Source organism: Rhea americana, unplaced genomic scaffold (genome assembly GCF_003343005.1).
Source record: "Rhea americana isolate MKP2758 unplaced genomic scaffold, rheAme1 scaffold_4, whole genome shotgun sequence".
NCBI lineage: Eukaryota > Metazoa > Chordata > Aves > Rheiformes > Rheidae > Rhea > Rhea americana.
In genome coordinates this window covers 1,329,617-1,342,538 of record NW_028186534.1, presented here as the reverse complement: position 1 = coordinate 1,342,538, position 12,922 = coordinate 1,329,617, and the positions used below count along the sequence as shown (strand labels likewise).

The following is a 12,922-nucleotide window of genomic DNA, read 5'->3' as shown; positions in this document are numbered from 1 at the left end:
ACAAACCCTCATTACACCTAATACGGTGCTCGCCTCCCATGAACAATGGGACCCGTCATTCACAAACACAAGGGGAAGGCACACCTGGAGCCTGTGTGATGCTCCTCTTCCCCTTCCAGAAGGGAAGCACCATCCCTGAGACTGAAGCCATTAATGAGTATGTGCAGCAGGTGGTGTGAGGGAGCCACAAAGCAAAAACAACACCAGTAACATCTTGTATCTGGAAGGGATGCTTCTGCCATTGATAATAAATCTCTTGGACACCACTGTCCAAGGCCTCATCAATACAGGACATGTACATGGAGCACCAGCAGAACAGCACTGCTGAAATAATCAGTCCTGGCTTTACTGAACGGCTGTCAGCCCAGCTGCAAAGGTCTCTTCTTCTCCCTCGTGCTAGAGGATGAAAAATAAGATTTGAAAATCATCACACAAACCTGAGAGGAGCTACCATGGATGTCTAGTGAGTCTTGTAGTGTCCCAGCCATGGTGTCACATCTCAGTCACAGCCTCTCTGCTGCAAGAGAAGGGATGGAGATTTTTCATCAGAGAGTGGTTATAAGAAAAGTATCATGCCGAAGACAACAGATACATGCATTGTATGAGCATGTGATGAGCATGCTGGAAATGCACTCACTCTCCAGGAGGGGAGTACGCCTTTGGTAAAGGCATAGCAGGGTCCCAAAAAAAGCCCAGGCGACTCCTGGTAAATGCACTAGCCTTTTTCATCAGCTGGTCTGGTTTTGGACTTGCATCACAAATAACAGGAAGCATAGTGGATTTCTGTATTAGAGCTCATAGCTCAATAGGTCAGATACAACTCTCAACTGGAAAAACAGGACATGATGCATTCGGTAATTAAAAAACTAAATACTTAGAAGCCCTTACCAACATCGAGAAGGGAAGGGAAGGGTAGGGAAAAAGCAAGCTAGCTAGCTTACAAAGCATTTCCTGCTACAGGAAAATAGTCTCTAGGAGCCTATGGGAAAGAACTTCTCAGTTCTGTCTCTTATTTTACAAATAGCTTTCTAAAAATACCAGAATCCATCAATTATCACTAGAATTACTTGATATTTATTGTCATTCAAATGCTGATGTAGACAAAAGGCATTTACTAGATGTCAGCCAGATCCCAGACCAACTCTCCCCTGTTTCGGTGCTCTGGATGAGCAGATCAAATGGCAGTCACTGGTCCTGTGATATAGCTTCTGCTGATTAGGTTCAGCAGGTGCAAGGAAAACTCCACAGTACACTCACTTCAAATTTTACTCTCCACTAATGAATCTAGTCTGATACAACTTAAAAATTCACAGAACAGTTTTGGTCCTACATGCACAGCATCATTGCAAGCTACCAAAAATACATTATCATTCTTCATGGGGGTTTATATGTAAGCACTATCCATGGCCAGGGAGGAGCCTTGCAACAGGAGGGCTCTGATCTTAAATCTTAAACTGGTGTTGTGCCCCTTTACGCAGCCAAAGAATGGCTGAATGATCCTCCAAGCACTCATTAAAGTGAAGATCAGTCGATAATGGAGAGGACAAAGTAGAAAACCATGCCAGAGCCTCTGGAGTTAGAGAAAGTCAGAAGCCTCCTCTCACACTCCCTTCCAGCAACATTTCTTGAGGCTCAGAGCCAGCCCAGAGGCATCACACAGAAGAGACCGCATGTTGGGCTATCGACAGCCCAAAGGAAAAAAAAAAGGGGGGGGGGGTTTCCATGTCCATTGGCTTCACCTGAAGGTTTGCATCCGGTAGCGGTTTCTAGCCACTTCCCTGTCACTTTGTGCTGTAAAACACACCCAAATGTGTCCTAAGAAACGAAACAGCTTCAAGTCCATTTTTATCTAGTTTAATGGAGTGGGGAAATGATTTTCACCTAACTTGCCAATGAGTTTACAAGACAATCAGTCATTGCCTCTGCTGGTGAGATCTTGCAGCCAAATCAGACCCCAAGGCAGTCCTCTCAGCAGGAGCGAGATTAAGCAGAAGCTGGCACAAGGCAACACAGCTACAGGGAGTGCAAGGGCAGGGCTGCTGTGCAACAAACACAGGTGTATGTTGCTACACGCCAGCATTAGAAACAAAGTCTCTGTAGGTGTGATTTGGCTGTAAAGTGACTGGTGCTCCCTTGCTCCTTTGCAGCCTGAAAGATCCTCAATACACACAAGGGAGAGCAGGGAGATACAGAGGAGCCACTAAAACGGAGAGAGAGATGGACTTGTGAGAACTATCCTTCTTTCCCTGATGCAGCGTCTTGTAGGACTTGAGTTACTTTATTAAGTTACCTTTTTCCCCTGCGGCCACTCTCCAACTTAACACAATGGTTTATACATCCTCGGTCCATGCCAAAGTCCCCCACCAATGCACGCAGAGACCAAAGAGATATCCAGATGCTCATGACATACATACCTTCTTGTTTAGCTACACTGAATGCTGCTTTCTTCACATCCAGCCCCATCCCGAGGCAGACTAATATTTTCTTCTCTTCATCTGGGCTTCCTAACAGGAGCTTGTCTCACCAAGATACAAAAGCAATTCCTAGTCTCCCAGCATGCAAATCCAGTTACCACACCTGGAGTCTGGAAGATAGTTGGTATTCACTGGGGTTTGACATTTGGAGAGGTCCAAGGCACAGCACAGTGACGCAAGGGCTGTTGGGTGCAGGAAGGTGCATGAAGGCACAAATAAGAGGAGCAACTCAGAAGCAGAATAGAGAGGGAACAGTAAACTCCCTTTGGACTCTTCTGGGCAAGTTGTTTATGCCACAGTTGCCTGCAGTAACTGGGATGAAGCTAGGTCCCTTCAAGTGTTATTTTACAATAAAAAATACATGTGTGAGGTGTGGGGGTGTGAATTCCTGACCTTGGCTTAACCCTTTCTGAAGATAAGGGTCAGAGTAAGAGCCATATTTCTAAAACTCCTAAGCTCCTGGGATCTAGATGGAGGTTCAGGTCTGGGAGGTGAGGCTCACATTCATCTCCACAAGAGTGAGAAACAAAAAAAATGCAACCTAATCTGTCTTCTATCTTGTGTTTTACTGACAGCACCATAGGGGATCTCAGGACTAGAGCAGCACATATATTGCAGGTACAGCTGTGAGTATAATGGATTTTTCAGTTCATTTGGAAAACAAAACAGAGCTGTTCTATGTTGACCTGAAACAATCTTTCCACTGTGAGAGAAAAGGTGGAAAAATTCACTTTCAGTCAACTGAAACATCCTGTTTGACCAAAAAGAAAGCTTTCATTTTGTTTTCATGGCACTCAACCAATTCCTAATTCATGGCAAATTCAAAACAAAGAATAATGTTAAGAAAAATGTTTTGGCTTTACCTAATATTTTTTTCCTTCTTTGGGAACTCTGCACCAAATAATTTTGGTTTGCCTTTGAATTATTCAAAAAGTGAAGGGAAATCTTACTCCAAGCAGAATGTCCTCTGTCCCCGCAACCTCCTTTGAAGCTAGGCTAGAGATGCATTAATACAGCTGCAGGTAACCAGTTGCACAGGGCCTGTCTTCCCCTTGCATGGTTATAACAGGACTAGCTCCCTCAAATTAGCAGCTTTAAAGTCCTTTCCTGCCCCATCCAAATACCTATAATAAAGGTAATTCACAGCTCTAGAAAGGTGCACCCTCTTTACCCACTGATGGCTACCTGCTAATAAACTGCAGAAATGCCCCCCCCCCCCAATCTACATCTTAAAGTGTGTTATTAATGGGTTGGCATCCCTCGGAGAACAGCAGGAGGACTGAAAGTAAACCGTCAGGATATGTCAGGATTTGAGTCACAGAGCAGCTCTAATTGAAATCTTCTCTGTCATTTACTCATCAGGAATGTAGAGCTTCTCCTTTGAATGAAACATTAGACACTGGCCTGACAGCTCCAGGTGGAAGATTATTCGGCAGCTTAATCGCTCCCTGACAGCCCCAGTTACTCCCACATCAGCATCTATTAACCTTCGTTTTATTCAGTCCCTTTTATGTCTTTTTAATCTGTGGCTCTGGGGGCTTTGGAAAAAGAGCTGGTCAGATCTCAAAAAGGATAGCAGAGCTGTGTTTTGTAATAGCAAATTTAAGATGTTTAACTGGGCAAGAATTGCCCGCTGGGTCACCTACTTTTGGATGGAAGTCTTAAGAGAAGAGATTTGTGAAACTAAACTATTAATCTGGTTGGGAAGGAGATAACCATTTTGCCCAAAGTTGGGATGTTATCAGAAGAGTCACATTTTTGGGGTGTACTGTTTAAAGCCCCAAGTCACACATGCAAAAGACACCATGAAAAAATCAGCTTTCACTTAATTTTTTTCCACAAGTTAGTTTTGAGCCTCTATGTTTGCAGAGAAAAGCTAAAAACCAGATATGAGTACACCCTCAAGGCTCAGAGACTAGAAGACAGATAAAAAGAACCCAAAGTTTATCCTCTCTAAATCAAGACTAGATGTCTTTTGAAAATTGATGCTATAACTCAAACAGAAGTTATGGGCTTGATGCAGAAATTATTAGCTGAGGTTTCCTGAGCTGTATTATGCAGGAAGTCAGACTAGATGATGATAATAGTCCCTTTTTGCCCTCAAATCTATGAATCCTTCTCCTGAGTGCTTTGCAGTTGTCCCCTAATTGTCCTTCCCTGTGTTATATGCTTGAGTCCAGATTCTCAATGGTGTTGAGATGTCTAGCACCAAGTATGGATTTTCATGGGGAAATAAAGGAGTTTTAGCACCTTCATAAAATCTCACTCACCTGCTCCATTCTTCAGATGTGGACGACAGAAAGCAGAAATGCTGCTGCATGGATCTCAGGTGTGTTCCTCTTGATTCACTATTGGCATTGCCCCTTTCATCTCCCATTTTCCTAAAGGAAAGAAGCTAGGATTAAAAAAGTGTTAAACTTCCTTTTTACATACCACCATATAAGATATTTGCATACCACTTCCTTCACAGCAAGTATTCAGATTTTGCTCTCAGTAAGAGTCTCAGTAAGTTCATGTGTGGTAAACTTTGTTGTTATTTTTTCTTTTAATAAACTGTGTGAATCTACTAAAATTACAGCCTTTCAGCCTGTAATAAACCGCAGAGAACTTTGTGATTTCTCATGCCGATTAAGCATTGATAGCCCTAAGTTTGGAAGTCTTCTCTCATATTTCAAGACAAAGTTTGATTTTGGCCATGCTGCTAGTAAATATCAACGCTAATGTGCGCACACTCAACAGGGATCCTCTGCTTCAACAGCAAGTCAAGTAGGGGGCAAGATTCAGGCAGAGATCCAAATAGTGGTGCCTATATGCTTGGATTTAATTCAACCTACTCCTAACATGAAAGAGAGAGGATATTAAAGGAGTGCTCTTGGATTTAGATTTAGATAGATCTCTTCAGTGGATGATGGAAACCTTTCTGACAACTACTAGAGGCGAGCACACGTGACACGTGTTGATTGCAGAGAATAATTCACTTGCCTCTAGTGACAATGATCCCAGCTCTGCACCCAGCATAAGTTTCAAGAAAGGATGAGTATCTGAGTATGTTTGCTGGTAGTAGATTTTGAGTTTTGAATCATGGGAATTTGACATGCTATGACCCCCTGTTGAATAGCAGACCTAGAAACAGGGTCAGGAGTGCTTAACCATGATGTGTGACTTTCACACTGCCAATTCTCTCTGCATAGCATGCATTAAGATCGTAATCTTTATTTACAGCCCCCACAACGCAGCTCACCTGAGGAATGCAAGTGAAGAAAAGGCTTTGAAAGACAACTATTGCAGCTTATTTACAATGGCTCCACTGGATCGCAGCACTCTCCAGGCACATGTTAAAAAGCAGCAGTAAAGGAAGCAAAAGCATTTTTTAAATCAGCCTTTATAGCTTTGCATTGGTGACATGTATTTAAATCATCTGCATGCCATCAAACATGGGTTCCAATTTAAATGTCACTGTGGAAGCTCTTTCTCTCATCTGTTCACGAAGTCATTTGTCACCTTCCAATTCATGGCAATGAAAGGAAGCAAAGAGAAAGTAAGACAAACAAATGAAGATCTATGCTTTTAATGTAAAATGTAACCCTTGAAACCTCTTACTGTATTTTTTTTTTAATATCATCATTCAGGAAAAAGAGAAAAAGAAAAACAAAATAAAGCTACCGTTAAAGGAAACAATAGACAAAGGAAAAAGCTTTCTCCTTGCTTAAATACTAGAACTAATAATCAAATGAAATAACCATTATGGCTGATCAACTGGCTGCCAAAATGGATGTTCACCTTTCCATTTATTACTACCGCTGTTGTGATCAACTCAAATAAGGATGGGAAAAAAAAAATAAGCGGACGAGCTTTTTTCATAGCCTTTAATTCTAATCTCATGAAAAGAAGCCTCAGTTTCCAGAGTACTTAAACGTGTGGCAATTTTTTTCTGGTCAAGTGACAAAGCTCCTTATATATCCTAGTAACTTTTTTTTTCCTAAGAATACCCAGTTTATGCTACACTAGATTATAACATTCCTCTGGATAAGGAAACCTTTGCCATCCTAAGTCTCTTTTGACAAGTAACCTTTTTTAAAAAAATTTTAGTCAGGACATTAAGAGAAAAATCCATGAAAAATATAACATGGTCTCTACATTTGAAGACACTATTAAACTATTATTTCATTTTTACATTTCAATAGCCATAAAACAGCCAGATAAACATGGATTATATGATAGCAATGACAGAACAAAAAAAGGTCACCAGCAAACACAGGGCCAAATCACTAGTCCTAGATACGCAACATTGCTCCTGAAGTCAGAGTATAACCTAGTGGCTGCATTTTTCACCTTAAAGGGAAAAATATTTTAAATCAAAATAATTTAAAGATGGTTTCTGATGGATAAGAGACTTCTGACTTCAGTCCTATATTGTCAAATACATACTTACAAATACGTTCCCTTATCAGAGTGAGCGTTCTGAATTCTTCCCTGAAAGTTTCTGCAGTCTTGAGATTGAAAGAAGAATCATTGTTCTTCTATAAAAATATTCAAGACTTTAACTGGACCCATATGTAAGAGAAAATGCTTTTAAATGCAAATTTTGGATGTTAGAATACCAAAAGTTGCAAAGAAAAAACTGAGCACAGCATGTTCCTTAAGGAAGTTCCATCATTTGATGCAAAAGCCATGCTTTTAGGGAGTCTTGAACCATGGTTGTACTCACAAAGTCTACGCACTTTGGTAAAATTACTTATAAGCTTGATTTCAAAACCCACTCAAATTAGAATTTTCTTTTAATATTACAAAGCTCTCAGTCAAGATCACTCTGCACACAAAACAAGGCATGCAGTTTCAACACCAGAAGTAGTCTCAAAATCAAAACCAGTGGTGAAAAGGGGACGGGGACAGTCCCACCTGCTATACAAATCCCCAAACTAACACAAAGGTAGAGGCAGGAGCACGCGGAGTTCCAGGCTTGAGACTAATTTCACTGGCTGCAAAACTGCACCTGCACACTTGGGCCCACTAATATTGCAGGCCTAATTCAGCTACAGTTGCTCCGCCTACAGCTCAATCAACTCAGAGCTGATTATCTCCAGTTACAGTCTCTAGTGCTTGCCTGAACACCCAGAGCATCAGTGCCCACTGACTCCAGCCCTGTCTTCACGTACCCCATCACAGCACCAGGCGTAGCTGCTCCTTTGCTTTGATTCCGTAAGAGGTGGCTGGAAGAGGTCCTGGCTGTTGGCCCTAAAAATGTCTGCAAAAATTTGCAGGGTCAATTTTTAAAGTTTTGTTTTAATTTTCAATGCATCTCTTGGGCTTTTCAGCTGGCAACCTAACTTTAAAAACTTAAATTATGAAACCAGTTGCTTAATTGATAATCACCTAATTGGCACATCTACCTTCTTAGCACCAGTTTAAGCTTACTACTATAGAATAGGAAACAGCACTGCCTGCTACAATATTTTTTCCATGGTCCATGGACTGAAAAGTCTCACAAACATCCTGAACATGTGCATTAACACATTGGTTAGCTTAATAACACAGTTTTGTTTCTCTTTAGTCTTTTCTGGTGTTTATGAGTAAATTTAGCATCCATGGAAGTAAAAGATTAGATGGTCTAGATCAAGGAATAGCATGAGCAGGTCCCAATCAGCATTCCCAACAGAGCTGGATGAATAATCTGCTCTGCAAATTTGGCCTCTTGTTCTGTTCTCCAGTTAACCACAGGCAGATGGTGATTTTGTTGTATTTATTCACTATATAAATTATTTGCTGAATAACTTCAGTAAACAATACTTGCTTGATAGGTTGCCCGTGAACAGTTCACTGAGGCTGCTCAGCACTTGCTCTGGTTCAATAATGTGTGAAGATCACCTGGGATCATTGCTGGGATCAAGCAGAGTCCTTACGAACAGGTTCCCAAAGGAAATCACTGTGATTTCAGTTTCAATATTCTCTTTCTAGGAATATTTTCCTAAACTTTCCTTTTTCCCAAGAGCATTTTGAAGGGTCATCCCAGTGGCCAGAATTATCCTAGGTAAACTAAAACAGAGATATGCCCAAGTACCCTAGTTCCCATTGCAGCTGCAGCCCTGGCCCTGCAGGTCTCCTAGGCACCTTCCTACCCAGGCCTAAGGCTTTTGGCTCTTCATGTGGAGGGCAGTCGCCATCCACCCATGGTTGCACTTTCTTTCCTGGCTAAGCAGTGATCTTACAGAATTTTCTCTGAAAATAATATTATCCTAACAAATGATAGAWGTTACCTTAAAAATAATAAGGCTGCTCAGCATAGTTTACCTTCATCTGGGTCCTTCAGCCTCTCTGTGACTGCTCATCTCTCCACAGGTCTTCTGGCACCTGACCTTCTCCTTTTGCTGGAAGAGGCTTTTAGATGCTGAGCGTTCCCCTGGCCTCCAGGTCCCTCAATGTAGCAAAAATATGCTTGCTACTTACCACTTAGCAGTGTTAAAAGACAGATATAGACCCTTGAATCTGGAATGTTATCTGTTGTCTGTCAAGTATATGGGCTAACAGATAATATCTGAGAAGCTGTTTAGCTTCATGCTTGAATTCTACTAAATCTGAGCATCAGTGAAATATTACAAATACTCTACTACTCTAAGACAAGCTAGATCAATAAAGTTACAGAGAAACTGCCATTGCATATCACTGCTCACATAACAATTGTAACTCTCTAAACGGGCAACCTACAATATTCATAAAGTTATTACATTTCCATATTTTTTGATTAAATACTCTTTACAAATCTCTTTTTATTAGTTATTCTTTACAAATGTCGTATATACATGAATGCAGAAATATGAGGTAAATCCAGGAGCTAAAGCATGTGATATGCTTGTTCAGCCTTCAGGATAGGATAGGGCAGGAACTGAATATAGGTCTACGGCTGAATTACCAACAACTCAGGTGTTTGCAGCTCTGTGTTACCTAAGCATGGATGTCAGACTGGGAAAGATCAAGTTACTTCTATGCTTGGAAGGCTGGGCTTGGAACTGCAAAGGTCTGGACAACCATGGAGACCTACCAGCACATTCTCAGAATTAAGCTGTGCAGTGTTTTTTTGAAAGAAATTTCACTGTTAAGCAGGGGCTTTTCATAATATCATATGCTAGGGTTCAATGATATAGCAAACTGCAGATGACGCTAGCATGCATTTGTGGAAAAAGCAGTTAACAGTTTCTCATTTCAATCTTTTCTCATTTGGATGCTACAGGTTAAGTATACAAAGGCAGGAATTTATACCACCTAGTTTGAGATGACTAACTAGTCTAATCTTTCTCTCTCTCTAATTAAAAGAGAAATTCAGACAGCTCCGAAGGAGCATTTCAAAGCAGGAACCTAATTTAGCTGCTCTAAGTCACACCCCAAAGGAGCTCTCCCTACCCCTCATTGATTATAGAGGGAAGTAGAGAAGATCAGCTACCTAACTTACTTACTTGATTAAATTAGATGCCTAAAATCATGTGCTACATGTGCCCTGAAAAGTGCCCCAGAACAGGAAGATTAGCACAATTTCCAGTGCTGTGTAAAAAACCTTGAACTGTATCCAACACAGATTACACAATCTTTCAAACTGCTACTGTTTTTTGATAGCTGACACTRCTAACAATTCACTGCACGAAATATTAAGTACCGTAGAATGCCTTAGCACCGAAGCAAAATAAAAAGTCACGATTAATACTGAAACCTTGTCTAAAGGTTTCTTTCTTAGTAGTACTATAATTCAAAATAGAGCAGGAGGGTTACAGAGCAGCATAACGGATGTGCTAAAAGGGAGAACTTCTGGCAAGTGTAGGTGTTTGAAATGGAAAAATTGGACTTAAGAAAGCAGTTTGCAACCTTGTTGGAGGATGAATCCTCTTTGCAAGACAAAAGACAATGTGAAAAAAGAGTAAATAAATACAATTCAAAATAAAAATAATAAGCATGATGTTTAAGCTTTCAGCTTCTATTGCAGCCTGACAATGCATCTGATAAGTTAACACAGAAAAAAAAAAGAGTATCTGYTTTTTCTAGGGGGGACTGCATTTTGAAATCACTGAAGAGTTTCTTATCGACTTCAGTCATACTGCCTCATGAACAGTCTTCAGGTAAAAACTGTGGGATGTAGCTTCATGTCCTTCAGAAGACATTAAACAGCAAGTCATTTGCTCTCATATACAGATACCACATAGCAGCTTTACTCTTTCTTCTACCTACTACCTCGGTCTACCTACTACTAGAGAAAAGTGTCTGGCCTAAGTTCAGCTTGCTGTGTTCCCACAGAGAAAAATCCTGTATTCTTAAGTATTTATGGACATGTACCTGCCTGTATTAGCAGAGACTCTAGAATGAATGTCTCAGCTGTTTCTGCTAATTGCGCGCCCGTTGGCACTGCTAAGACACTGTGCCCTAGAAAAATTCTCCCAAGTTGGCTCTGCTTTCATGGCTCTTCTCCTCTTCTTGTTTCACCCCTGCTGAGCTGTAGCTTAGAGAGGATCATTTTACAAAGCATCTCTCTGTTGACTTATGTGGCCACCAAGCTGTCTCCGTTCACTGGAGCTAAAACACTTTTCTTCCTGCTCTCAGTTCTTCAAGTCCTGTTACCAGAAATGAAGCTACAATGTCTAAGGCACTGGAGCAGTTGCTCCTGCCTGTGGAAAATGGAAGCACTAAACTGTTAAATTAACAGCTGCAAACAGCTCATGGAATCAGAATGAAAGCAAATGAACGTGACTCCAAACATACTTCTTCTGAGCAAAGTAGACCTCTGTACAACCCCGGACAGAGGAACCGCCAACGCTTGCGGCGCAAAGCAATCGCCTGGAACGCACTGCTGCAGGGACTATCATTCCCCATACCAATCCAACCCCACCTCTGAGACCAAGTAGTTTGGATAAAAACAGTTAAGGACAAAAAATCATCTTGCCACTGATGGAGAAACCTTAAAAAAACATTGTGAAACTCAGTTTGTTAAGCCCCACATTGCTGCTCAGCTGGGGGTATTTTTTTCTAGACCGTTTCACCCATCCCTATATGATGATATAAAAGTCAGCGCTTCATTGAACTTTCTAATAGCCAGGACATATTTCCTTTGCAACCCCTGTGCTCTCTCTCGCTATGAGCTTTCTTCTGAGCAGCATGACACAACATATTGTAAAGGGAAAATGATAATTAGAAGGAACATTCGAGCAGAGGAACTTGTCTGGAAAAATGCTTTAGTTAAATGAAGCGATAAAGATTGTTTTTAACTTAATCTGTTAAACATACACACTCACACACACACATACGCAGATCTATCCCAGTACGAGAATGTCTGTTCACCGTAAACTTGCAGTCTATATGTCGAGGACAGACAGACAGGAGCAGGAGAAATTAATTATCATTTTGAATTTGCTGTGGTTAAACTGAAGTACAGACACATTAAGGGCACATCAAGTACCCAAACTCCAAAGYGCCGCATGAGACACTTACGTGACCCACTTCTATCACTATTTGCTTCTAGACACAAACCAAGAAGACCACAGAAGACCACAGAGTGTAGATGTGCTGGCTTCATCTGCCACCGATTTGGGAATCTCTGCACACTGCACAACTGTACAAGGCACCATGCCTCACAGCCCCAGGGGAAACCGCATCACAGCCACGAGCACAATTCAGTTTGCATGCCTTAATGTCGCCATCGTCCTTCCTAAGGGCTAGCATTAAAACCTTTGGTATTTTCAGACAAACATGTAATAAACACACATCCAGTACTCATTACAAATACTGGAGAGAAMAGTAAATGGAAAATGATGCCCTGAGAAGATGAAAAAAATCTATTGTCCTGACAACCAATTTCTGTTTGTGTCTTTGGCCGGCGCAGAGGGGATGATGGGAGACAGTGGCAWGCAAAAACATGCAATTTTTCCGTTAAAAATATTCCCAACCATATTCTTATCTTTTTCTACAATACATTGTAGAAATTCTTAGAAATTTTATAGTTTTTCTTAAATGTATATATATGTACAAAGATATACATACATGTATCTCTATAAATCCCCCTTTATAGATAATGCCAGGGGTTCAGAGATCATTCAGTTTGACCATGGCAGCTTCTGAGTAGCAAAAATACATATTTGCTGTTTGATAAACATTAAAAATCGCCTCATACAGTTCTGAGTGTTTCTGTTTGCCATCTCAACTGGGTTCTGGTTTCTTTATGATGATGTTTTTTCYGTGTTTGAAGAAAGGCTGCCCTAGTATTACTTCTACATTACACTACAGTGCAGCCTGTTGTAGGAAAAGCCCATCTCTTCCGTTAAATTCTCTCAAACCACAGCAAAATCAGAGAGAGAATCCCTGAGAACAAAATCCTCACATTTGGACAGAGATTCCTGAAAGAAAGATCAGAAGTGCTTGCTTTGAAAACCATCTCTGTTTGAGGAYGGGTGTAAGTTAATCAGTTGTATTTTCCT

At 40.9% G+C, this 12,922-nt stretch overlaps 1 long non-coding RNA gene across 1 annotated transcript; it reads right to left on the bottom strand.

Moving 5' to 3' along the window:
• Positions 1–444: 444 nt before the first annotated feature.
• On the bottom strand, positions 445–5,761 carry LOC146590643 (uncharacterized). Its single transcript, XR_014896908.1, has 3 exons — positions 5,716–5,761; positions 4,745–4,855; positions 445–517 (listed from the first exon to the last, which is right to left on the bottom strand). It is a non-coding gene; the product is annotated as an uncharacterized LOC146590643 (long non-coding RNA).
• Positions 5,762–12,922: the final 7,161 nt, after the last annotated feature.